Source organism: Sebastes fasciatus, chromosome 17 (genome assembly GCF_043250625.1).
Source record: "Sebastes fasciatus isolate fSebFas1 chromosome 17, fSebFas1.pri, whole genome shotgun sequence".
NCBI classification, from domain to species: domain Eukaryota; kingdom Metazoa; phylum Chordata; class Actinopteri; order Perciformes; family Sebastidae; genus Sebastes; species Sebastes fasciatus.
The window spans coordinates 19,890,139-19,916,673 of NC_133811.1; the positions used below are offsets into that span (position 1 = coordinate 19,890,139).

Sequence of the window (26,535 nt, forward strand, 5' to 3'; positions counted from 1 at the left end):
CTGCCTTCAAAACCCTTTTGTGTCACCTACTTAGCTACAGTAAATAAAACACCCTTAGGTGACTTAGAAATTCATCAAAACAAACAAAAGACCTGCTTACTCAGCAGGTAGTGAAATAAATTAACTGAAAGAGGCTGTGATCAAGAATAAAGACATATATAATATGAATATTTATATATGTCTGTATATGTAAGATTTGGGGCTTTAGTGCAAAATATAGCTGCACTGAGGCTAATATGTCCATAAAATGATATTTGTTGTAATTTTTGTGTTATTTGCTTGCATTATTATGCCATACTACCGACCTCTACTAAGTAATTTCGCAATAAATAATAAATGCATTACACTGAAGATAACTGCTGCTTTGCCGAAAGCATGCTGTCTCTGTTTAGCTATAACATGGTCATTATAATTTGGCTAATCGTAAATGCAAGCCTAGCACAACTATGGGTCATATCTGATCATTTGATGGGCCAGTTTTGCTGCAAATATGTGTGTGCATGTGATTAACTCCTGATATCGGCCGATTAATCAGCTATTGGCTTTTTCCTGCTCAAAACTATCGTTATTATCTCATTCAAGTAAAACCTACTCAAAGAGATCTGAGGTATCAAAAGAAGCAACAGAAGCAAATGTTCAAAGATTAAAAGCTTGACAATGCAACTACATTTGGTGCACTGATTCTGAGAGACTTTATAAAATGTTGGTCTTTTAGAAACAGATTTATGTGACTGTTTGCATACAAGAAAAAGTCATTATTCAAACAAATATGCCCACATTAAAGCGAAAAGGTCATTCTCAGATCAGGATCTCCTACTGGCCTTGACAAAACAGCACCACAATGTCATCCAAGATTTCCACTTTGCTTGCACAAAGTCAACTGCAGGCGATGTACACACACACACACACACAAACACACCAGGCCTGTGGTTACACGATGACACACATCATCTTTGTTGAAAAATAGCTTTCAGTAAAGTGCAGATTCTCACAACCTTGAAGTCTGGATTCCATGTGGTTACAACAACACTCAAACAAGCTCAACTGCTGATATCTGCAAAATAAATCCCAGTCACAACACTACAAGATCTTCTTGTCTTACTAGAGTTGCATCATTTATTGCATAACAGCTGCTTTGAACATCAGCTTGATCATTCTATATGTGATTTTGCATATAATTGCCATCTCATGATATGCATTTACATTGTAAAATATCCTTGTTAAATTTTTCCCGTGGCATTTTCAGACCTATTCAAAAATCTGTTAATGATGTATCGTCCGACAATAGTTAAATCTTTTTTTGTCAGGATTCAGTAAATTTCCCTATTGAAGAATTATGACCAAGAGAGTCATTTTACAGTTGATTAAGGTTGAGGTAATTTAGAAACAGCGATGGCATAATACAGTTTATTCAGCAGACATATGTTTGGCATTCCTGTACTGCAATTTCTTGTTATTTATCGGCTGACATATTCCCTTTATCCTTTGTCTGAACTAGGCTGCCTTCGCATTGTGTCATGATGTATTCTCACTTCCGTTTAGAGCGGAAGTGCCATTAGGTAGATAACTAGCTAGCTAGATAGTAGAAAACCGGTGCTTTGGTTATAGTATTGTTGTGGCCTGCAGTGACAACTCTTTATACATTTCAACTCTGTAGTGCGGACCTTTGTCTACACAGCCATCCGATTGCTGCAGTGTAGCTGCCTAATCATATGGCCTAATAGCACAGCTGGCTGATGGAAGAACTAACATAATTGTGTTCAAACCGGAAGTGAAAAAAATGGGCGGGTGAACACTGTACGCCAACACATACCTCCGTGACAATATTGGTTGAGTTCTACTTTTGTGATATTGATTTCAATCATATTGCCGAGCACTAGTTGCTACTGACCTCCGGTGAACTTAGACTGACCCTCACAAGTGATAACATCTTAGAGAACTACCGCCTCGGGATGATTTGAACACAGAGTCAATGACTTCTAAATGTTGCGGTCTGAGAAAGTTTGTGGCCTTAATATGGGATCACTAGGTAAAAATAGAAACCTTTGACTCAGGGATGACCACAGATTGATGATGTGAGAGTAAAACAAGAAAGATGTAGAAAAGCCCTTGAGAATACAAGAAGCATCCTGCACAGTCAGCTATAGAGAAAAATAAGTGAAATAAATAATGTGCAGAGAGGAAGAAGAGGAGCATTGTGGAGTGTCTTCCAAAATCTTTGGCAGATATGGCCTCATCTTACTAAAAAAACATTTATCTGTACCTTAATTCCTGTTTACAACCATATACAGAATGTGTTAATAAATTGCCAATGTGTAGGCCTATGGAAACTGACAAAACGTTTGTTATCGCAGCTCGAAAAGGCAAGGTGAAACATTTTGGGTGCACCTAAATTAGGTGCTGGTGCACCTAAAGGATAAAAAAGTTAGGCGCACCAGTGCAACCAGTTTAGAAAGTTAGTCTGGAGCCCTGATTATATGATTTTTGTTCAACAGAAGTGGCAAATAAGTCAACGAGTGTATAATGAAGAGAGAGCCGAACAGTCGGATAACATATTGCCAGACAGCAGCCATTAGCCAGAGAGCTGCAAAAGCACATCAGGGGAAAACTCAAAGAGATAGAGAGGCAACGAAGAAAGACAGGGGGAAGAGAGAGTGAGGGTTAGAGGGAGAGATGTGAGAGGGAGAGAGTGCAGAGTGGAGTGTGGAGACTGATTGCCGTTGATCTTCACAATAAGCAGGGCCGACAAGCGGCGAGCGCGCCTCTGCTCCGACACTAATTGCCCGTGAAAGGTGACCCGCGGTGAGGCGGAGGCGCTCAGCTCCGATCGTCCTCGCCGCGCGACGTCCGCCCTGATCGCACACGACACCAGACAGCCGAGCCGTCACACCGACCACCAGCCCCACCAGCTTCAACAGCCGGAACCCATCCGGAGAGGGAGACAGACAGAGAGGCACGAAAGAGACCGGGAGTGAGGGGGGATGGAGGATGGAGGATAGGGAGGCTGAGAGGATTGAAAGAGTGAGGGGAAATAGAAACAGGGCAGGAGACAGGAAGAATAGACCAAGATGGAGAGTTAAAAAGAAGAGTCAGAGCAGGCTGTAAGGGAGAGAAAGAGGATCCGACAAGGGGAAACACTAGTGAGAAAGAGAGACGGCGAGAAGACACAGGAAATGCTTTGTTTGTAAAGGATGAAATGAGAATGTGAATGATAACAAAGAAGAGTAAAAATGATTGCACACTGCTGTAGTGCTGTTGCTACCCACTAATTTGGTGTATTTCAAAGAAATATATGTGTGTGTGTGTGTGTGTGTGTGTGTGTGTGTGTGTGTCTTGGAGTGTAAAAGAGAAAAAAAAGGGAGAGGGAGTGAGTAATAAGGAAAAATCCCTGATTTTCACCACAAGGGTGGTTAACTGCATAATCTACTCAAATCTTTTTTATACACCATAACCAATGTGACACAGTTTTCTCAGGTTTTGTAGTAAAATTGCAATGAAAAATTAGGAACGAGGGATAATGTAACGATTATTTACATTATGGATTAATCTGCCAATATTTTTATTGATTTAAGGGCTGTCAATCCATTAAAATATTTAATCTCAAATTAATCACACATTTTTATCTGTTTGAAATGTACCTTAGAGGGAGATTTGTCAAGTATTTAATACTCTTATCAATATCGGAGTGGGGAAATGTGCTGTCTTTATGCAAATGTATGTATATATTTATTATTGGAAATTAATTAACACAAAACAATTACAAATATCAGGTACTGCATTTAGCATAAAAAATATGCTCAAATCATAACATGGCAAACTCAAACCCAACAGGCAACAACAGCTGTCAGTGTGTCAGTGTGCTGACTTGACTATGACTTGCCCCAAACTGCATGTGATTATCATAAAGTGGGCATGTCTGTAAAGGGGAGACTCGTGGGTACCCATAGAACCCATTTACATTCACATATCTTGAGGTCAGAGGTCAAGGGATCCCTTTGAAGATGACCTTGGCCATCTAGCTTTAAAACTGACCCCGCTACAGCCTAAAAATCACAAGTTGTGTTAATGCGTTTAAGAAATTAGTGGCGTTAAAAGGAATTTTGCACGTCAAAGTTAACGCAGTATCACGTTATCTATGACAGCCCTATTGATTAATTGATGAATAATTTTGTCCAGAAAATGTCTCTTTTGCACCACAACCAACAGTCCAAAACCCAAAGATATTCAATTTAGATATGCGATATATTAAAAAAGAAAATAGTTTCAGCTTTATAAGCAACATTCTTTCATATTATTTAGTAAACAACAACCATAGACAGATATGCGTTTCTTTATTAGCAGATGAGATACAGCCGCAACATCATCAAATCATAAAAGGCTCTAATTAGATCTTCACTGATTTGATTTAAAGAACAGACAATAAATGTGAATTTTTCACCCAAGGCATGGTATAAGCGAGGAAATAAAGGATGGACAAAAAGGGAGACAAACACAAAACAACCGAATTAAAGCAAGAAAAAAAGAAAGGTAGACTGAATCAATGAATGAGAAACTGAAAGGGAGAAGGATGCATCACTACTGGCCTCATGATTTCTGAGGCACCGGAGAGTAAAAGCAGCAGTCAGGGTGGCGACAGGGCTGCAGTCATCCCGACAGTCACAAGAGGATAGAGAGGTGCGAAAAAAACAACATAATGGTTACAGATGATCAGATGAAGGAGGGGGTTGGTGCTATGAGATATAAGAGGGAAGAGAAGGCTATACTCTGAATACTGGGAGAAGAAAACGGCTGGCTGGAATAAGCGGACAGTGTGTGAAGCTGCCGGCCCTCCTCCTACTTAAACACGCTTCTTCTATCCAGGACACACAATCAAAGGCTGCCCTCATTTCTGCTGCCATTTACTGAATTAATTCACTGGGTATTCTAATACATAATAATCCTAGTCACAACAGGAAAGTTACTGAACTGGGAGAGGATGGGAAAATGGAAATTCAACTTGTAACTTAAGTGTGTGATTCCTTTGAAATGCACTTTTCCTGTTCTCACTGAAGCATACAGAACACTTAATAAATGTGTTGCACTGTAATGACTTCCCTAAACATTCATCAACTAGTTGAAACTTCCAGAAGCATCTTTGTTATTGATTTCCCCCCTTGCTTTTCCATGGTTTTAAGAGGTTATGAGGGGATAAAGAAGAGAGACAAGCCTGGATCTTTTTACACAGTGGAGCCAGACAGCTGGAGCCCAGTGTGGGGGGGAAGAGGAGCGTGGGCAGGCTACGAGACCATTTTCCCAGCACAGATACGGATATATTGGAACGCAGTGGCCATTAATAACAACTCAGTTGTCATCCGCGCAGTCATTGACCCCCAGACCGGTCAATATATGTGGAGAGAGTGAGAAAAAGAGTGTGTGTCCCCACATGTGTGTGGCATGAGCTAAATCTGCTGCTGCTAAATCACATATATTAAAACATCACACAATACATATAAAATGTATAAATGTGGACTACACATATATATACATTTTATGGTGGCCATATATATTCTGGATTCAAATGTATGTGTGTGTAACACAGGATTAATTCAGTTTGTGGTTAGCACCACCCTTTGGTAGTGCACAGTATTGTATAATGGCAACACTTGCATGCGTGGTTCATGTTAATTAACCTCCTTGCATGAAGACTTCTTGAATTATGTATTCATCTTAAGCAGGGTACATGTGTTGGTGAAAATATATGCCTTTATTCATATGATTTGTGGCGTTAGATCAGCTCTCTTCTCTGCTGTAAGCGTCTAAAACAAGAATATTTACTTACTGATGATTCATAATGAGAATACTCATCAGTGGTTTGACTGGATTTGATTGTCTTCAACATTAAATGTGATACCAAGTTGAGGGGATAACTCGACTCCTCAAAATAGGCAAAGATGAATACTAGGGCTGCTCCTTCTTAGTCGACTAATCAGTCGTAAGTAAGATTTCTTTAGTCGATTAGTCAGTTTTTCTATGCTGAATGACTTATTTCAAAGAAACATAAGAGCACATCTCTGGTAAACAAGATTTAAAGTGATGCTTTTGTGTGATTCTTTGTGGAGGAACTCAGTTTTATAGATCAACAGTTAAATCAACTAATTGATTAGTCAAGAAAATTGTACAAGTGTTAGTCGACTAAGAATTTCTTTGGTCGAGGACAGCCCCAATGAATGCAATAGTTGAGGAAAGATATTACACTTATAAGGAACCCTCAAAAATCCTAGCTGTATATCAGACAAATATTAGCAGTCAGGAAAAAGGAAGAATTAGGCCCTGTAAGACTGATAATAGTCGGAGAGCATTAGCTGAGTGAACAAAATAACAGCAAGAAAAATAAAAAGTTATCCCAGTTATCTACTCAATTCAATAAATGTTCCTTTTGTTTAACAGTAATCATCATATTTCATGCTGTCACTTTCTGTTTAATTGCTCGCCTTAGAAACATGCTTGCCTGTTACTATCGCCATCCTACCGAGCACAGCGAAGACAAGACAGACACACACCAATTAAAGTGTGCTAGTTTTAGTTACCTGCACCAGGCGCACCTGACAAGTTAATTCTTTGCAATCATGTCATTTCTCAAATCAACCGACATTACGAGACCCCGCATGTGTATATTCTGTGAGTGAACATGGCAAACCGTGCTCACCGTGAAGTTTCAACATGGGGGCTCAAAATAAGATGTTCAGTTGTTGTCTGCTAAAGACAGGAAATTACTGTAAACCTGCGAGCTAGTGTGCAGCTCACTGCAAGGTAGGTGTCAGTGCATGAGGGGGTTTGATTTCTACTTTTGCCAGGAAGCTTTATTTTACATCGTGAAACGATGACAGGTTGGTTAATTAGATGATCAAACACTTTCAGGTGGTGTCCACTTCCTCAGCTCTTGTTGACAAAATGATCTACATATAATCAAGGTTACAATTGACTTCAAGTGTTGACCACAAGTAGGTGCTTTACTTAATGTAATAAATATTAACATCAGCCAGTGCGAGAATAATGTAAATAAGTAAACACAACTAGGGTTTATTAGCTTGTCAATCATTTTCTTGATTAATCGATTAATTGTTTGGTCTATAAAATGTCAGAAAATTATGAAAAATGTTTATCAGTTTTTCCCAAAGCCCAAGCCGACGTCCTCAAATGTCTTGTTTTGTCCACAACTCAAAGATATTCAGGTTTACCGTCATAGAGGAGTAAAGAAACCAGAAAATATTCGCATTTAAGAAGCTGTAATCAGAGAATCTTAACTTTTTTATCTTAAAAAATTACTCAAACCGATTAATCGATTATCAAAACAGTTGGCGATTAATTTAATAGTTGATAACTAATCGATTAATCGATTAATCGACTGTTAACTAATGAAACCGAAAAACAAGCCGATAACAAAAAGAAAATCTTTAAACCACCCGTGTTTATCACGACAAAGACAGAACGACTACCGACGGATCACTTTATACGAGCAAAACAAAAGTCTGGTCCATATTTAGTCTTTCATTTTACTGCATGTTGTATTTTGTCTGATTAATCGATTAATCGTTGCGGCCCTAAACAAAACACTGGCTGGCTAATTGTCACATTAAACTCCATTAAACCATCCTGCCATTCTTAAAAGCTCCTTCAGAAAAGAATGCTGCAAAAATACTCCAGAATTTTGGGTCTAACCTTTTAATACATTTGTATATATTATGATACCCAAGCATCAGTTTGACATGTATTCTGAAGCTTTGAAATATTTGTTTATGTGTATGCTCTTTTTAAAAGTTGCGTCCGTGTTTAGACGTGTGTTGAGAATATTTGAAAATATTTTCCTTCTTTAAATTAAACTCTTTAAAAAAACAGTCACACAAGTACGTGGGTTAAATAAATTGATGACTGAAACTTTAAAATGTGTTTACTTTCTTCATCTGCGAGTTCATCTATCTGCAGCTTTGATGGAGCGATTTTTTAACCTGGGTGTTGCACTGGAGAAACTAATTTCAGGCTGGAGATGATAATCAAGGTCCCAAAGTTCTCCAGTTTGGCTACATATCCACAAGCCATCCAAGGGACTTTCTAATTAAGAAGTTACCGCTCAGGCACTTTCGGTTCTTTTTTAAGCAGTTTTAAAAAAAAGTTCTTTAACTTCCCCCCAGTCCTGTACACTTTGTAGTGCTGCAGCATCAACTCTCAAAGTCAGGGAGCTTTGCTAGTTTTCCCCTGGAGACCATCCCCGAGATCTCCCTTTGCACATTTCCGCAAGAACTACTGAGAGTGGCGAGTGATAACGCGGTTTAAGATGCTAACACCTCGCCATTAACATGTGGCCAGTCCTAGCGCCCTCTCATCAGCGCCCCGAGGGTTTCTTCCTCTGAAATGCTCTTTTAGCAGCTCCCTGACAGGCGAGCGTTTGGCTTTCTAGTTAATTAAAGGGAAAAACATGGCCTTAACTGGTGCATGGTCGCGCCCAGCCTGCATAATGGGACGTAATTAACTTCCCCTCATCGTTACTTCACTTCAAAGGGTCGGTTTTGAGTCAGCCATGCAGACACACACACGCACACAAATACACACACACACACACACACACACACACACACACACACACACACATATATATGAGATGTGTATTTATTACTGCTTGTGAGCAAAGATAAAGCCCAGAGAAAAAGATCCCTATAGCTCTCCTCTGGGAGTTACATACAAGAGCCTGAACTGTCGGGGAGATCCTGGAAAAAAACTTGCTTCTGCTAACTTGTGAGTGAATGTTGATAACATGAACACACACACATATATATACACTGTGTTCTCTGGATCTACAGGTTTGAAAATGAATAAATATTATCTAAAATGTTAAATCTTAGTGCATATTTTGCTTCCCATCCACTAAAATATACAAATTATTTTAGTTTTTACTTGTGAAATAATTAAATATAATGACAAATTAACTGCTTTCAGTGGTGACGTCAATATACATTATAACTCTTACTCTTCAACTGATAGCTCAGCTGTTTTTAACCCTTTACTCCTCAGCTGCTTTCATCTCTTATTGTTATGTGAGAGCTCTACTCTCAGTGATCGGCTGACACTTCCAGCTCAATTAATCACAACTTTAATTTCTCTCAGTGCTTGAACTTCAAATGAATCTTCAACTCCTTTCAGCACTTTCACTTCAACCGATTCTTACACGCTTACAGTTAAATTAACACTTCAGGAGCGCCTCGGTAGCCGAACGTGAAGTAACCGCAACATCCACAGTTCTAGAGCCTCAACGATTAATTGATTATTTGTCAGCCATTAAATTAATCGCAAACTATTTTGATAATCGATTAATCGATTTGAATAATTTTTTAAGAAAGAAATAGTCAAAATTCTCTGATTTCAGCTTTTTAAATGTGAATATTTGCTGGTTTCTTTACTCCTTTATGACAGTAAACTGAATATATTTGAGTTGTGGACAAACAAGACATTTGAGGATGTTGTCTTGGGCTTTGGGAAACACTGATCAACATTTTTCACCATTTTCTGACTTTTTATAGACCAAACAACTAATCGATTAATAAGAGAATGTAATCTATAGATTAATTAACAATTAAATTAATCGTTAGTTGCAGCCCTGCATGGTTGAATTCGAGCTGAGGGACCTTTGATGCATGAAAACCCCTCTCTCTACACCCATTTCCAGTCTGCCTCCACACTTTTCTCTGTCCAATAAATGCGAAAATGCCAAAAGAAATCTTAAAAAAAATTTAACACACTCCTTTCACCACTTATATTTTTACTGCCACTTCAACTTCTTCCAGTATTTCAAGAAAATTTCCCCTTTTGCAGTTGTAATTTGATCATTTTCTCCATTGTTGTCCTTTTGTGACCTCTTTCACACGACCACACCCATCACAGATATATTACAAATAAACAAACACACTTCCAGCACCCCACAGCTCCTTCCTTGCTGCAGTCCAACACTATGTGGAGAAAAATATCTGAATGCTGACATCTGCCACATGCATTTGGCTGCCGACATCGAGGTGAGTCCAATGTTTCGGAGAGACTTCTTTTTTTCCCCTCCTCGACCAAACCAAGTTACCGTGAATTTCCCAGCAGTGAGTGAACAAGCGAGCGACAAGCCTCAGCCAAATCGGACTGATGGCTGGGCTCTGTTTGCCTTTTGCTGTTATTTATTCATGTGTTTATTCTTCCTGTCGTTATCCCCTCTGATCCAGCGTCCCTCCATCCTTTCCTGCCCCTCCCCCAGGTGCCAACGAGGAAACACTGTCTTGTCACATCAGGTGTGATACGTAGCCCCCCTCAACCCCTGTTTGCAGTTGTGTGTCCTTAACATTGTCTGATACGGAAGAATTGCGACATTTCTTTTAGCTGAATAAATCATTAAACGGGGCTTTTTTTTTATTTGAGATAAACCTAACAAAGATTTATCTAAGGCTTAAAGTCAAATACTGCTGTATTTTTTTATACCGCTCTTCAAAATCAATAAACAGATTTAAAAAAAAATACTGCTCAAGTGAAGAATTTGTTTTGACATTATAGAAATATTTACATTTTTTTGCAGTGTGTCATGCGGTCATTGAAACGTTCACGCTGACTCATCTCAAGATTATATTTTTTGGTCTGTGTCCAGTATGTTTGACACAGCAGAGGGTGAAATCTGCTTGGTGGCTGCTGGTGGTGACGATGGCGCCCTGAACAGGGTCATTGGTGGTCGGTCGAACGGTTAGTGTCAGTGGGGGTCCAACACGAGCGCTTATGACAACACAGAATGGCCGTCATTGGTCACCAGTGGTGGACATCCCCTCTTACACTTTGTATTATCTTGTGTAAACTCAGCGAACCACACACACAAACATAGAGCCCCCCCTTCCCTCTCATGAACAGTTGCCATGTCGCAGTTGGTTGTCCCTGGATGAGCTCCACGGTTACCCTGAATTTACATGTGTGCTAATTAGACTGGAAGAAATGATTGGCTGCTCACAACATCGCAGTAAAGAGGGCCCAGATGCATACAGGAATACATGCTCGCCTGCACACGCACGTACACATATGGGCGTCCACATACACAAAGCCCTGGTGGACGGTAATGCATTAGGGCGCGCCCCATCACACCATGTCAAGAGACACACCTCGGCCGAGTTTGGGCTCTGTCACATGTGATTTACTCGCCGTCAGACAACCTCACACCCCTCCTTCCTGAGTGTACAAATCTATCTCCCTCCAAGTCATGTGTATGTGTTTGTTGCAGTATTTCTTCCATACCGAGCCGACAACATATGCTATGCTGTCATTGTGTATATTTTCTAAGTTGCTTTTATGAATGTGCACCAGTGAGGTCCACATGTACGTGTGCTTTCTGTGTGTGCGTCAGGGTGGTTAGCGCCGAAACCCCCACAGAGCTTCTCCATAATAGTCCTAAATCAGCCTTATAATAATAACATCTCACCCTGTGTTATTCCTGCTGCAATCCTATGTGCTCAGGCCCCCCAACTTTCTGCCAAATAGCCCCTTTTGATGTCTCCACTGCTGGCAGGACACAGTGAGCTCTTTACCCTCAGCCGCACACAGTCGTACAGTGTGAGGAAAAAGTGAGACTGAGCATATGGAGAGTGAGAGGCGATGATGTCCACAAAGCCATACGGTGTATCCAATATACAGAGCCATTCCCATTTTTCTCAAAAAGGGGATTTTCTCTTTGCCGTTTTCTTTTAACTTTTGTATCATCCCATCATCCGATATTAGATGATAAATGCTTTAGTGTTACATTCATAGAGGTTTTTACAAAGTTTTTTTGTCTTTTTTTTCGTCTCTGAATGTCAGTGTTTTTCAGCTGGTGAGCTGAGACCCCCTTAAAAAGTGGGTCATGAGATGTTCTGCCAGAGCCGTACTTAGAAGAATGTTATTCAATGGACCGTCTTCTCAAAGACAAGGTCAAATTGGATTACTCAGCGTAGAACCTCTGTGTTCTTTACTATTAGTTTCACACCAGTGCAGAACACTGTCTGCCTCTAAGCTTCAGCTTTATAATCTAAAAACGTTACACAAGGTCGGTTGTTCACAAGTCCTCTCCATGTGTGTGTGAAACGGAGGAACACACACATGTAATAACAACAGCAACTCCATGCTAGAGCACGATTAAAATATTGCTGAGACACCACTACTTCATTCAGCGAGACAAGAAGGAAATACTCCTCCAGCACTATGTCAAATCTTTGTCTGTCTTCTTTCCATTTCGCCACACATTCCCTTTCTTCCTCCCGTTTACTCATTTTCTTGTCTTTTACACAGGACGATGAGCAATACAGCAATTATTTTTTGTCCTAAGCTTTTGGAAAAAGAGCAAGTTCCCACTCAAGATCCTGGAAAATAATTTGATTATTTATGAAAGTGTTAAAACATGGACGCATTCACAGTAATTATTTTTTATGTACATTTCATGCATTGCAAATTCCGAAACCATCTGTTTGTGTGTTGTAATAAGTTGTTTGACTTACTGTAATTAAAATTTTCTGTTGGCCATCTTCTGCATCGTTCAGACAGAACTGGGATTATTGGTACAAAATGTTACTGCGAATACAACATGTTTGCAGAGTCTCGTTTCATAGAGTTGTAGTGATTATTTTAGTGTTGTACTCAAATATTAGAAATTAGAGAGAAGGGGAGGATCTAAGGGCTTAAACGATTAGTTGATTAATCGATTGGTCGACCCACAGGAAAATAATGGGCAACAAAGTTGATAATCAATTATTCTTTTAAGTCATTTGTTCAGGCTTTTCAAATGCAAAAATGCTTTCCCATGTTTTATAGCATTGTAAATTGTAAATCTTTGTGTTTTTGACTGTCAGTTGGACAGAGCAAGTGATTTGAAGTCGTCACTTTAGGGCGCTGGATAATTGTGACAGGGATTCTTCACCATTTTCCAACAATTCAATTAGGGCTGCCCCCTCTTAGTCAATTTGTCGAATCTAATCGTTTTGGTCTTTAGTAAAGTAGTCATTTTTTTCATTCTAAATGACTTATTTCTGAGAAACTTATGAGCACATCTCTGGTAAAAACAAGATTTAAAGTGGTGCTTTTGTGTGATTCTTTGTGCACAAACTCAGTTTTACAGATCCGTCGATTAAATCAACTAATCGATTAGGCAAGTGTTAGTCTACCAAGAACTCTGTAGGTTGGGGACCACCCTAATTTCAACTAATCAAAAAAATAAAGATGAATCAATAATGAAAATAAACTTTAGTTGCATCCCTAGGAAGAGCAACAAAATAAATGATTCAAACATAAAACCCTGTAAAGAGAGGATTGGCACCACGCTGCCAACTAATCTTCAGAGCATCCCGTAAGAATGAACATTAGAAATCTTCCCACTGACAGCACACAGCTTTGTACACTCAACTTTGCAAATATTTAGCCACATTATTGCTCATAACCATCCTGTCGGGGGGATGCTTGTGGAAACACTGACTATCTAGTGTTTTCTTTGGCCTTGCATAGATGGATTACAAACAAAACTGCAAAGAGATGTGTGTCCGTTTTTTAACACACATAAATAAAAGAAGAGCTACAAATATCACAGAGCAGTCATACGTAAAAGAAAATGTAGCAGCATAGTAATGAGTCTTTCAAACATATCAGGACTTAAGAGGGAGCACAAGAGAGTGCGTGTGTGAAAGCATGCGAAAGGGAAGAACATTAACAATGATACATTTCAAATGGAACAAAAACTGTTTTCAATTTTGGCCCCCCTCATAGGTTCTGAGGTATCTATCATCCCTCCAGAAGGAAAAAAAAAAAGGAAATCATCCAATTTAGCAAAAGAGAGACGAGCGAGAGAAAAATTTGAAGCCCCAATTACAAATAATTACCACTTTTCGCTCTCAACATGGTGAAATGATTTGATGCCTTTCAGAGGGTAGTCTGGTTTAGCTCAACACAGACATCTCCTTCTGCCTTGTGTTAGTCTTAGGCGGTGGTTAATACGATCATTTGGTGGAGATAAAAGACGGGGCGGTTAAAAATGATGGCGCTGGAGCCGGATCCGCCGGCTATAAATCACACAAGGTGGTATTGAGATGAAGCGAAGGTACGTGCCACGACAGCCTTTCGCTGCGACCAAGACTAGAAATGATAAAATAAATACATCTCTGAGGCGAGGTGGGGGCGTTGTGTGCAAGGTGTCTGTGTGTGAATGCTTTAGTCGTGTTGTGCCTTGTAGCAGGCGTTGCAAATACTGGAAAGACATCCATCAGCCAACCACTTATGTCCGTTCACACACCAGTTTGGATTAGACTGCAAGTTTGGGAAATTACCCTGTGAAAGACCAAAATCCGAACGGTTAAATGTGACATCTTTTGTCTGCTTGCCTGTGGTTTTCATTTCATATTTCTGCGGTTAGTAAAACATATCACAGCTACTAATGAGTGCAATTGTTCAGAGCAGTGTTGGGCAGAAATGGCCTCTATTAATAGTGTCTTTAAAGCAACAATATTGTGTGACATGTTGACATCAAACATTACTAACTACATCATACACAACTGCTCTCTCCACACTGCAGAAAAGCTGTTTTTTATGTGGTCATAGCGCTGAAACAATTAGGTGATAAACAGGAAGTCAATTAATGACAACTCTCTTAATCAATTAATCATTTGAGTTCTTTATCAAGCAAATATGCCACAAAAGTTATTGGTTCTATAGCTTCTCAACTGTGAGGATTTGCTGTTTTTCTCCGTTTTGTATCATTGCAAACTGAATATCTTCAGGTTTTGGAACCTTAATCAGAGAAAACAAGCTATTTGAAGACATCACCGCAGGGTCTGAGAAACTGTGAGGGGCATTTTTCAAAAGTTTTCTGATATTGCGTAGGATTAAAAATGTTTAAAAAAAATGGATGGGATGCAACGATCTGACTTTATCAGTCCCGATACCTGGTATCAGCCAATACCGAGTACTGATCAGAGTGTTTAATTAATGAGCTGTATGCCTTCTTTTATGTGTAAGGCAACATCAAGCTTGACTTAAACATTGCCCTCTTAACTTTGTAAAACAAAATGTAACAAATAAATACGTAGATATAAATTTACTGAATTGGTTAATATTAAAATAATAATTCGTACACCAGCAACTTAGTAAAGTGTCTTCAGACACTTGAATTACAATTCAAGTGTAAACCTTTTTAATGCAGCAACAAATTGGTCAAAACTTAAGGAATTAAAATTACAGTATATAGTATATAAACATAGACTTGAATTGAATAGTTCAGCCCCATTGTCACCGGTACTCGAGCTATTTGAGTCAGTATCAGCCCGATATCCAATCAGGTATCGGTATTGGTGCATCCCTACAAAAAAATAACGAATGGTTTAATGAGGTAAATACTGAAAATACTGTACGGTAGTCATAGGCCGAGTATCTATAGAGCTGCAACTACAAATTTTATAATTCTGCTAATTATTTTCTTGATTAATCATTTGGTCTATAAAATATCAGAAAACTGTGAAAAAGTCCATTCAAGAGACCAAGGTGTGTCTCCTAATGTCTTGTTTTGTCTCACCAAGAGTGCAAAAGCCAAAGATTCTATCACTTAAAACAAAGAAAACCTGCAATTCTCCACATTGGAGAAGCTGAAACCAGAGGAATGTTAAGCATTTTAATTGAGGAAAATGGGGGGAAAATTACTTAAACGATAGATCAATTATCAAAATAGTTGTTTAATTTCCAGTCGTAAAAACTAATTGGTTGTTTCATGCAGATAAATGTATAACGATATTTACTTATACAAACATCTGATTCACTGTGGCCAGTAATATTGAGCAGTGTCTGTCTTGCTGATGAGTGTACATTTGGAAAAACCACAGAACAAATTCACAGACAAAAGGCAGTTTTTCACCTGTGGAGAGACGACGGGATGAAAAGCAAACTTGTTTTGAGGGTGATGTGACCCCTCTTACAGCTCAAATCACAACAAAAGCCCCTGGAGACAAGCTAGAGAACGTCTGTCTATCTCAGAAAAGCCTGCTCCTCTTAGGCAACTGCAACACACACATACACACACACAAACTGGTGTAAGAGATACAGGCAAGACATTCACACACACAAATACACACACACATGCACTCAAACCTCAACACCTCATGCTCACTCCCAGTATTGCATCTCAACATCGACACGAGGCAAATACAGTTCCAATCCACCTGGTCGTTTGATGGCTCACACACTCACACATGACAATGCATTGATTTTTATTTTTTTTCCCTCCCCCTCCCTCCTAGCTCTGCCGGGTGCGTAGACGGAGCGGTGTGGAGAAATCCATTAAGCCGACACTTCTCGTTTCCATTGACTGACAGGGCTTGACGGGCTCGGGCTTTTGGCCCACCCGCTTGACTGGCAGCTCGACAGTTAAACAAGCCCTCCAGTTGCTATAATAGTTTAAAACACTTTCAATTACCCGAGTCAAACAAATCCTGCAGACGAGCGCTCGGGTGCTTCTCTACAAGCAATCCCACACCCCAGCGGGTCCTTCTCCGCCTATCGTTTGGTTTTTCTGGAGATCCCCCACGCTACGATGAAGGGGAAGAGTTTTTCTGGACAAGGCAAGCATGAAGTCAGCGAGGGAAATTGGGGGGTACAAACTGCTGGGTACTGAGAAGAGGGAGATGATTTTAAGGTTTTTCAAAACTCTCCACTGTCTGTTTGTACGGATGTGTTACTGCATCTTCCCTTCCACCTATACACTACACATCCCGTCTACGTGTTTGTGACTGCAAGATTTATAACACAACTCATTAAACATTAAGTAAATCAGTTTTGACCAACCTCCCGACTTCTACTGTGAAAAGCACACAATAACCGGGGGTGGGCAATTTCCACAAATCAATGAAATCTCACAGTAATAAGCCAGACTCATAAATCACTTGTAAACAAGCACTTCACAGCAGTTTCAGTTGACTCGCAGGTCTAAATGCTCCTTGCATACTGTGAGACCTTAATTGCCAGTAAAAACACGAAAAAAAGGCAAATGGCAGATTTTTTTTTTTTTGCGGGAGATTAAATTAAATCAAGCAGAAACATTTAGTATTACATTTGATTGTTTGATAACTCAAACATGTCAACCATGAGGAGCTCTTATCATTATGAGTTACTCTTTTAAACAATTCTAAAAAAGAAAATCACATTTGTATTATCCTAAGCACTCTATTCTCTCACTCTATTACTGTAATGTATTATCTATTTGTCTGGAGTTGTGAATTTGCCCTGCTGTATAAATTACAGGCGGTCTCAACAATAAACAGATAACACGCTGAGGAAAATCTGTTTTTTCTAAATAAATTCTTTTTTTTTCTCCAGGAAAATTACATCTCTGGGTGTAATGTGTTGCTTCATGTGAACTATAGATATTGGTTACATTTCTATTTTGTACTGTAAAACATGGCTTCATTAATAAAGTTGTAATAAACAGTTAAATGACAAAACAATACAAGTTAAATTAATCTACAAGCTTTTAAAAAGACTGAAACAACAACCCCTTTACACCTGAATAATTATAAACAGGGTTTACAGCATTCACTCATTTGGAGACATAATGTAATAAATGTATGTAATATATAGTTTTATAATGTAGACAATATCTATTAGGCTATGTTATCTTGTATAGACACCCAACGCCTAATTTAGGGTGACTGTTAATTTATCTGTAACTGTAATAAAAGGAGATTGGTGAACACCACATGCAATCAACAACCTTCAACCAAATCCGTATTTTTAAAAGAAAGAAAATAAATAAGAAAAATGTGCTAAGGCCTCAGAATAATTTAGTTGTATTTTTTTTTTTTCAACCACTAATTCAAAATTCTAATTATGCAGAAAGTGTATTTTGTGTTCTTATTGGTTCACTTCTGCCATTTGATATAGCCTGAGAGCCTTGGCAGCACACCTTTTCTGGAGGTTCGTTTGTTTATGCATAATTATCTGGCATCACCAGCAGCACCTAGGGCTCTTGCAGCAGTAGTAATCTCCCTGTTGCCCCAGAAACACGAGACACACACCAGCAAAACAGTGAAGTCATTCCCTCTTTGTCCTTGAGAGTCGTGGAGTCGAGAGGAGTGCGAGGTGTGTGGAGCAGCGTATGAGAAAAATACACTGTGAGATGATGAAAATATGTTCCCACTATTTTGTAGCGCATATTCAAGTGTGTGATTGCCTGAAAGTAGACCTACATAGTAGAGTTGAGGGTCTGAGTAATTATTCACAAATCCCAAATTATTCTTATTAGAATGATTCAAGGGTTTATTAAAAGAGTGGACTGTACCTTCAACTGGATAGTTTGGTGTTGTCCTGTATGTCCGCCAGTTAGAGAGAGACAAAAACGGAAAATATATAATGGACGTCATTTTAAAATATAGTGCTGACACAACAAAAATGTATAAAACTAATTACTAAAAGAACTATACTAATAAACAATATGTATCGCAGGGGTTTATCCATCACAGACACATTCACACAGGTGGTAGACAATCCTGTTTCATAATGTCTACATGCTGGATTTGAAAGGTATTCATCAGCATATCAGTATTATGCACTTTAATTACAATGCAAATCAATTTTAAGTCAAAATAGACTGCTTTTTATGTGACATATTTTGACAAAATCGGTTTAATAGGGCCGCAACTAACGATTATTTTAATAGTCGATTAATCTGTTGATTATTTTCTTGAATAATCTATGAGGTTTTTGCTCTATAAAATGTCAGAGAACAGTGAAACATGTTGATCAGTGTTTCCCAAAGGCCAAGATGACGTCCTCAAATGTCTTGTTTTGTCAACAACTCAAAGATATTAAGTTTACGGTCATAGAGGAGTAAAGAAACCAGAAAATATTCACATTTATAAAGTTAGAATCAGAGAATTTTGACTCTTTGTTTTTTTTTTAATTACTCAAACTGATTAATCAATTATCAAAACAGTTGGTGACAACTAATCGATAAATTGTTACAGCTCTAGTTTAATTGCTATTATCTAAAAATAAATCTTAAAATATTGTTTTATTTAATTGTGTTGAATTTCATATATTAATGGTAAGACTTCACACACTGCAGAGTCGTTTTTGGACACCTGAGGGAATTCTAATGTCTCCTTTTGTGTTGACTTCTACACCACAGAGGTCAGATTGTACTATGGGTCACGCCACCTCCAGAAGCTCTTAAATAACTGTTTTTCTATTTTGAGTTTTGTGGTCCAGTAAGAAGGGAACTACTGTCACAGAAGCAACACAATCAGTGCATCAACAGAAGTCCATATAATTCCTGTAGAGCGGAGCAACAAATAAAAAGCTGCCAGTGCTGAACTTTTTGATGTCATTTGTTGTCTTTGTTCTCTTTCTACTGATGTTTTGCTGATTGTTCATTTTGTTCTGTGGACAGCAGTTTTGGCAGGCAAGTGCAAAATGGGCAAAAAAAGTAAATACACCCATTAAACAGTCATTTTTCTCCCAAATTCTCCTACATTGTTTTTTAATAGACTACAGGAATAAACATGTTCAAAGCATTGACTGAAGAATGGCTCCATTCACAGTTGGGCTAGACAGTAAGCTACAAAGTATTACTATTGATTTGTTTATTTTGTTTTAATGCTACCTAATTAGTGCTTCCCAGCTGGCTGTGTCTACTTGCTGAAATGACACAACATTATGACAGGCAGCGCAACAACTACGCATGACTTATGTGTTCAAAACACTGTAGCTGCAGGAGACTATGCTCACACATGCCAGACCATAAATGTCACTCAGCTCAGTGTGGTCTGGTAAGACTCAACAGGCATTTACTTGCATTAAGGGTGTTAATGGTGGTGAACCAAAAGTACACTGCAGATGATTGGATCAGCTTCTGACTAGGATTGCTGCGGTATAGTCGGTGTTACTGATGTCACACGGTGTTCGTGCATAACCGATTACATTACTTAACCACCGCCGTTTTCTTATTTTTTTTTATTAAAAAACAACAACTATTCAGTTCATTTTCAGTTCCCACATTCATCAACTACAAAAAACTAATTTGCAAAATACTAAGCATGTTATCAGTAGTTAATAGGAGGTGAGAAATTTCCTCACCGTGGCTGGACGAAACACACTTTACAGTACATGACGTCATCTAAACCACTCCCCGCTGTTTACTGATTGGGTCTCTTTCAAACCTCAAACATTATTTATGAAATTTTTCCTTTTTTATAATACAAAAAACAAAACAAATAAGACATGACAGAGTGGAACAAAACCAGAAGAACAAACTGCCAGCTCACAGAAAAAGTGCACATATTCATGTCAATCTGTACGATGACTGAAATGTCCACAAGTAGGACCACGGGAGTCTATGAAGGCCCAAGACGAAGGCTAGAAAACTGAAATTCTGGCCGATCAAAGCACAATACAATACAATACAGTCTGATATAATTAGTTCCCAGGTTGACAGCTCTCCCTCCTAATATGTTGAATAAGGGTCCCAAGATCTTAAGAAACTTGGGATGGTCATGTCATTGAGCAAAACTCGGAGGAGTGGCTTGTCATAATGACAATAGCGCTGGGCCACCTTTAAGGTCAGCCTACCTTAAGTGAGCCTGAGCCGAAGTTGTGGCTAACTTCGAAGCAAACCCCTTCAGTAAACAGACTGTGCCAAGCAACACACGGGAACTTTGGCTTGTGTCTTGAGGAGTTGTAGCATTTATTCACCGACAGCCTGAACTGTGCAAACACTGCACTGCTATGTTCACAGCTGTAATGTTCCTGCTGACTTCATACTCGCAGTCCGTCCATCAAACACACACACACGCTCCCTCGCTGTCTCTGTCTGTCTCTCTCTCAACCACACACTGACACTTGCTAACGTTAAGCACACAACCTACCCACTGAGTTATTCCTTAAAGGAGTTTGCAACTTGTATAATACATTTTAGTTTAAAAAACATCTTAAAAATACATAATTCTCCAATGCTTAGGCCCAGCGGGGCATCAACTTAGGGCCGGCGGGCCGCTGGGCTTGCAATACACATGTGGAAACCCTGCCTTATCAAACATGAGGGCTTGTTGTAATGCAGGGGTAAGAGTCAAAGATGAGCAACCCAATATCATAGAGCAACGTGTCCTCATACAATGGTTCATATGATATCTTACGGAAAGTTAATCCTCATTTTTTTGTGCGTCCAGCAACATGTATCAATTTCCACTCCAGCCTTCTCAAAACTTCCGTCTTCACAGGAAACAAATTGGTTGGGCTTAGGCAACAAAACTACTAAGTTAGGTTTAGGAACAGATTGTGGTTTGGGTTAAAATAACTCCGGAAGTGGCATAACTTAAGTACGTAAGTTATGTGACAAACAAATCAACGTTGACTTCTGGTTTCAAACAGTGTACGAACACTGGTCTCCTGGGCGAAAGTTTTCTAACTCACCCATCCACTTCGACCTCCTCCCTATGCGGAATTTGTTGCTCTTTATACTTCCTGGTTCACAATTACGTAGATTACATATAAATTGATTTCATGGGATATTTATGAATTACAGCACATTACTTTTCGTAGGTATAGCTATGGACAATGCATGAGAACAGCCTGCACAGAGAGACTTACAGGGATTAGCTGTCTACTGTATATGTTGCTGTACAAATTAAAAATGCCGTCCCAGAAACTCTTGAGTTTGGGGCAAGACCAAAAAATATGACCGTGGGTCCCGTCACCCTACTTACACTTATCACAGGTAGCAGAGACAGAAGGAAACATTCTGTTCAGTTTGGTCTTGAAAAGGTGCAGCCAATGGATGACTTTAAACTGAATGAGTTGAAGTCTAGCATTGATAGAGCATGCTTTGATCCTACCTAACCCTTTCCCCCCTAACTCATCAGTATCCTTAATCCATGCCTCTTTAATGTGGAGAGAAGGGATAGACCTCAAACAATTCTTAATTGATCTTTTTAGACTAATATAAACTGAGATTAAGAGTAGCTTTGTGAGGTTTGCGGGTCTTGCACCACAATAACTCAGAAAAGAATGACCATTCAAACCTTTCAAATTTGCTTTGTGAATGCTCTGTAATTGTCTGTAACCATCTGCAATTCAACATCTGGACAACAAAGACACTGTAGGTCAAGTTCCAAAGCAAGCAGAAGTAGACTGTTAGAAGATTTTTGCACTGTGTTTTAAGGCAGGAGGAGTTTAAACTTGAGACAACGACAAGGATGCATAGCTCTACTGTGTTTAAATGAGGAAATTGCAGCCTTTTTTCCAAAACTGTGCAACAAAGTAAATAAATAATATTCAAATGGTCTAATGAATTCACCAAAACACTGAGAAATGTGTTCCCATGTGTCTAATGTCCAGCTGTGCACAGCATGCAGCAAACTGTATGTTTTTACCAATGAACTCTGATTATGCAGTAAACACTTATGAAAGATCCTTTTTTAGATGGGAATGATTTGTGAGTAAAATGAGGAAAAAAGTACTGCTTGCATTGCAATAGCTTAAAATATAAAATGTGAATGTGAGAACATAAAAAATATAATAAGTTATTATAATACTATGTGTATTGATTTATCCTCCATTGTTGTTGTTGTCCAGCACTCGTAGCCTACATGTAGCATGTGACGGTTGGTCATTGTAGAGTTTTACCCAAAGTTGAAAATCTTTGAACTCTCGATGACCAGAAAAAAACACACCATTCGTGCAGCGCTCAGCGCACAAAAGACGCTCAGCGCCTCCTCATGCTGCTGCTGTTTGTAGCAAAGTGTAAAAATGCGGCACTCCCATTGCAGAGAATTAAAAAATAAAAAATGTGAACATAGCGGTTGTGGCGGTTGCTTGCCATACCGTGCTGTTGGCTTGTCTATATTGCGGTTTATTGCGACAGCCATAAATTCAACTTCTGTATATCCGTAAAACAACATGAAACGGAGTATAGATAAAGTTCAAGTGTAGGAATTCTATACTTACTCTTATACTCTATACTAATTTGAAATAAGGTTGAGATGACAAGTATGGAAAATTGCACCAGCACATTCCACTTTACCTTCCCTGTGGTGCTTTTGCTCATTTAAGAGTCGTATGATCATTAGTAAGCAATCCAAAGCCAGTGCAAGTGAACGGTGACTTGGGAGTGAAGGAGAGCTATGGTGACAAATTCTCTCTCTCCTCCTCCTCCTTACCCAGGCTTCCTATCCAGGTCAATACAAGCAGGCGCCACAGTGCAAACAGCCCAGGACACACCATGTAAAGTGACTCTACAACCCTCCATTCCCAACCCCCCTCGGACACTATGCGCCCTTAACAACAACCATTGATTTTTTTTCCTGATGAGGATCTAGCCGGCATTTAATCTAACATTGTAGCCCCTCGCTGTAGGACATGGCTGAGCATGTCATGCTAATCGATTGGTCACAGCAACCACTGTAGGTTGAGCACTTAACTTTACCTCTGTTGATGAGAAGTATCTATCTATCTATCTATTATATCCATCTATCTATCTATCTATCCATCTCTAGGAAAACAGTACATATAACATCTAGACACAATATAAGTTTCTCATTTCCTTGATTTTTTCTCATTTCAAGGGCAAAGAAGATGAGGATTATATTTAGTGCAAAAGCCTCTAAACCAGATGATAATTTGCATTTAGTCACAGCACTTCAAGGCGCTGTACATGTTTGACTAAATGCACCATCAAGCCTCTTGAGTAGCCTATTGTTTACAGAAATCGGACTTGACCAATGGTGCTGCGATGAAAACACGGGTGGGTGTCCACCCATAATCCCTCTCTTTGTCTACAACAAAAACCCTCTTTAGGCAAGGACACTGGTTTTAAATACTGCCATATGCAAATTGTTGCATGCAATTTGCATTTTTAAATATTTCAAGCCCTGGGAATCACTGGATTCTCGGGGCACGCTGATCACAGATTTATGCACTTCTATCAATCATATTTCAACATTCATATGCTTTTAACAATGACTCAGAAATGCGTATGAATTTAATTATGCCCTGAGTTGAATTATTTCCATATGGGAAAAAAATATGTGTTTGTATAACTGCTTTTGCGCCGCCCACAGCTATTAACTATCCAGCTATGAAGCTAAATGTACACCTTTCTCACTGTCACGAACACTATCTGTGTGGTCAGCTTCAATTAGAAAACATTAACACTGCTTATAACTCAGTATGAAGCCCCTCAAATTCAACTGAAAGTGCACAAGGCTTGTTTAAGGATTGAAATGTACGTTATTTCTACTCGGCTGCACAATTATTTCTTAATCATACAGCAGTGAAACATTACATGAGCTGTGCACATGATGTGGCATAGAAAGAGAATGGAACAGATGAAAGATAAATACATAAAATACATATAGGATGTATATATGCTGCACGGACACAAATTATTAATACATGGGGAAATGCACAAAGTCCCTGGTTTGTGTGCAATCAATGAATTTTCTCACTTGTTCAGCTTGGCATTATTCTAGCAACAACCATGTAGTGTAAAACATAAAACAACACAGAAACATTTTATCTAGGTCTCCGTTTCATCATGCACAGCATCTCCATCACCAACTAAATAAATAACCAACATATAGACTGCATCCCCATTGTACATCAAACACAGCCGAGATTACATGTGACAAGGCTGGCAATTAACAATTTCTCTCACTCTGGATTCAAACCATAAAAAAAGATGATCAAGGCTGGTTGATATCCACAGACTATGCATAATTTATGCGGCTGGTACAAAATACCGTTCTGTTGCAGTTCTGTTCATTCACTCGACTAATTCATTGAAATAAAGCGTCCCAAAGGGATATCCGTGTAATCAAGCCTAATCCCAGATTGATTTGAGAGCAGTCAAAGACAGGAAGCTGGAGAAATCTGGGAAAGCTCTCTGTCACATGAGGAAGACTGCGGGAAGCTGGGTTGATCGGAAGAAACACTTCTGGAGGCTCCAGTTTCAAATGAGAGGATGATAAAATAGCTCTGGGAAAAAAAAACAATGACGGTATACAAATGAATGAAAAGTGATGATCGTTTAATCTGGAAATCTAGAAAATGTGGAGTTTCAAAGCTCTGAAGTGATTTAGCCCAAAAAATTGGAAGTACTGGTCTGTTTCTTATTTTTTATATATTCAAAAATCGTACCTCGTTTTCTTAATGATTCTCAGGGCTATTGGTTATGTTAACCATATACTGTTTGCATCAGCAATTCACACTGATTTTATTGATTGGGGTATGTGTGTGTGTGTGTTTGTGTTGGCATGTATGTACATATTTATTCTGGTACTACTGAAGCTGCACACTGTCTCTGGGAGAAAGAAAGCACAAAGAAGAAAGCTGAGATTCCAGGATATACTCCAAGATAAAATACAGGAACAGCAGGCAAAGAAAGCACAGAGACTCTTTCAGTGATTACAAGAAAGAGAGATGAGAGAACATGCAAGCAGTGAAAGAAGACAACATGTTGTACTGTCATGTGTTTTATGTTTGAATGTATGTTTCATATATTGGGCATACACACACAGAGGAACTGCAAGAGAGAGTGGTGAAGAAGGGAATGCTCAAGCGATGCATCTTAAAATACTAATTATTAAAATGTTAATTATTAAATTATATAAAAATATTGCATTTACTACTTTCACCAGGTTACGATAATTTATTACAATTTTTTGGAGACTTTCATTTTCAACAAAATGCCAAAACAAACTAGGATATCCTAAATATAATATCATCCACATCCTTTAAATCTGTTAACCTGATCCTTAACCACCTTTTTTTCTCCATTAGTGCAGCAGTGGGGACAAATTATGGTCCCTGTCTTTGTCTTTGTCGCAATTACCCTCTCGACACGCTCTCCTCTACACTCACATGGCTACACAAGGGCTTCATACACGAAAGGACTTCTCGAGGAGCTTCACTGCATCATTATCCTTTCCCACGGACCCTGCAGCCTCAGCTTGTCCCAGTTTGACTAACACACGGCGGACTGAATGTTCTTCTTTGTCCCCTCGCTGTCACCGCTTGAGAGAGGGCAGACGAATCAAAAAGGGTTTAAGCAAGGTGATACCAAATTAAAATTAAAAATAATACTTAGTGACAGACACCGATTAACCAAACTGCTTTCTCGGAGTAAATTATTTTTCGATCCACATTTGCAGACAGAATAAGAATTATAGAAAAAATTCTTACAAGAAAGGAGCCAGTTCATTTAAATAACTCATAATTTGGCTCATTGTTGTTCTCTACGCTCTCATTATCCCTGAGTGAGAAATAAATAAAGTGTGCTTCATCTAAAAAGGCATGCACGAAAGTTCACCAACACTATCTGTGTTGTTTTATGCTTTCTCTACTCAGGTACAGGAATCTATAAGTCAAGTATCAAAGGTCATCAAGCTCCATCTACTGACGACATGCTGTATGGCCAATACAAATGCAATGCAAATGTGCACATCGTACCAAAGAGTGCTACATTGGTGCATCAATTGTTTTACTGTTTTTTCTATT

At 39.0% G+C, this 26,535-nt stretch overlaps 1 protein-coding gene across 1 annotated transcript in view; it reads right to left on the bottom strand.

The window, feature by feature from the left end:
* LOC141754781 (type-4 ice-structuring protein LS-12-like) overlaps positions 1-26,488 on the bottom strand; it is a 409,136-nt gene extending 382,648 nt beyond the window's left edge. Inside the window, exon 1 of the mRNA XM_074614061.1 lies at positions 26,484-26,488. The gene's annotated coding sequence lies outside the window, so the exon portion shown is untranslated. The remainder of the gene's footprint in view (positions 1-26,483) is intronic.
* Between the last annotated feature and the right edge of the window lie 47 nt (positions 26,489-26,535).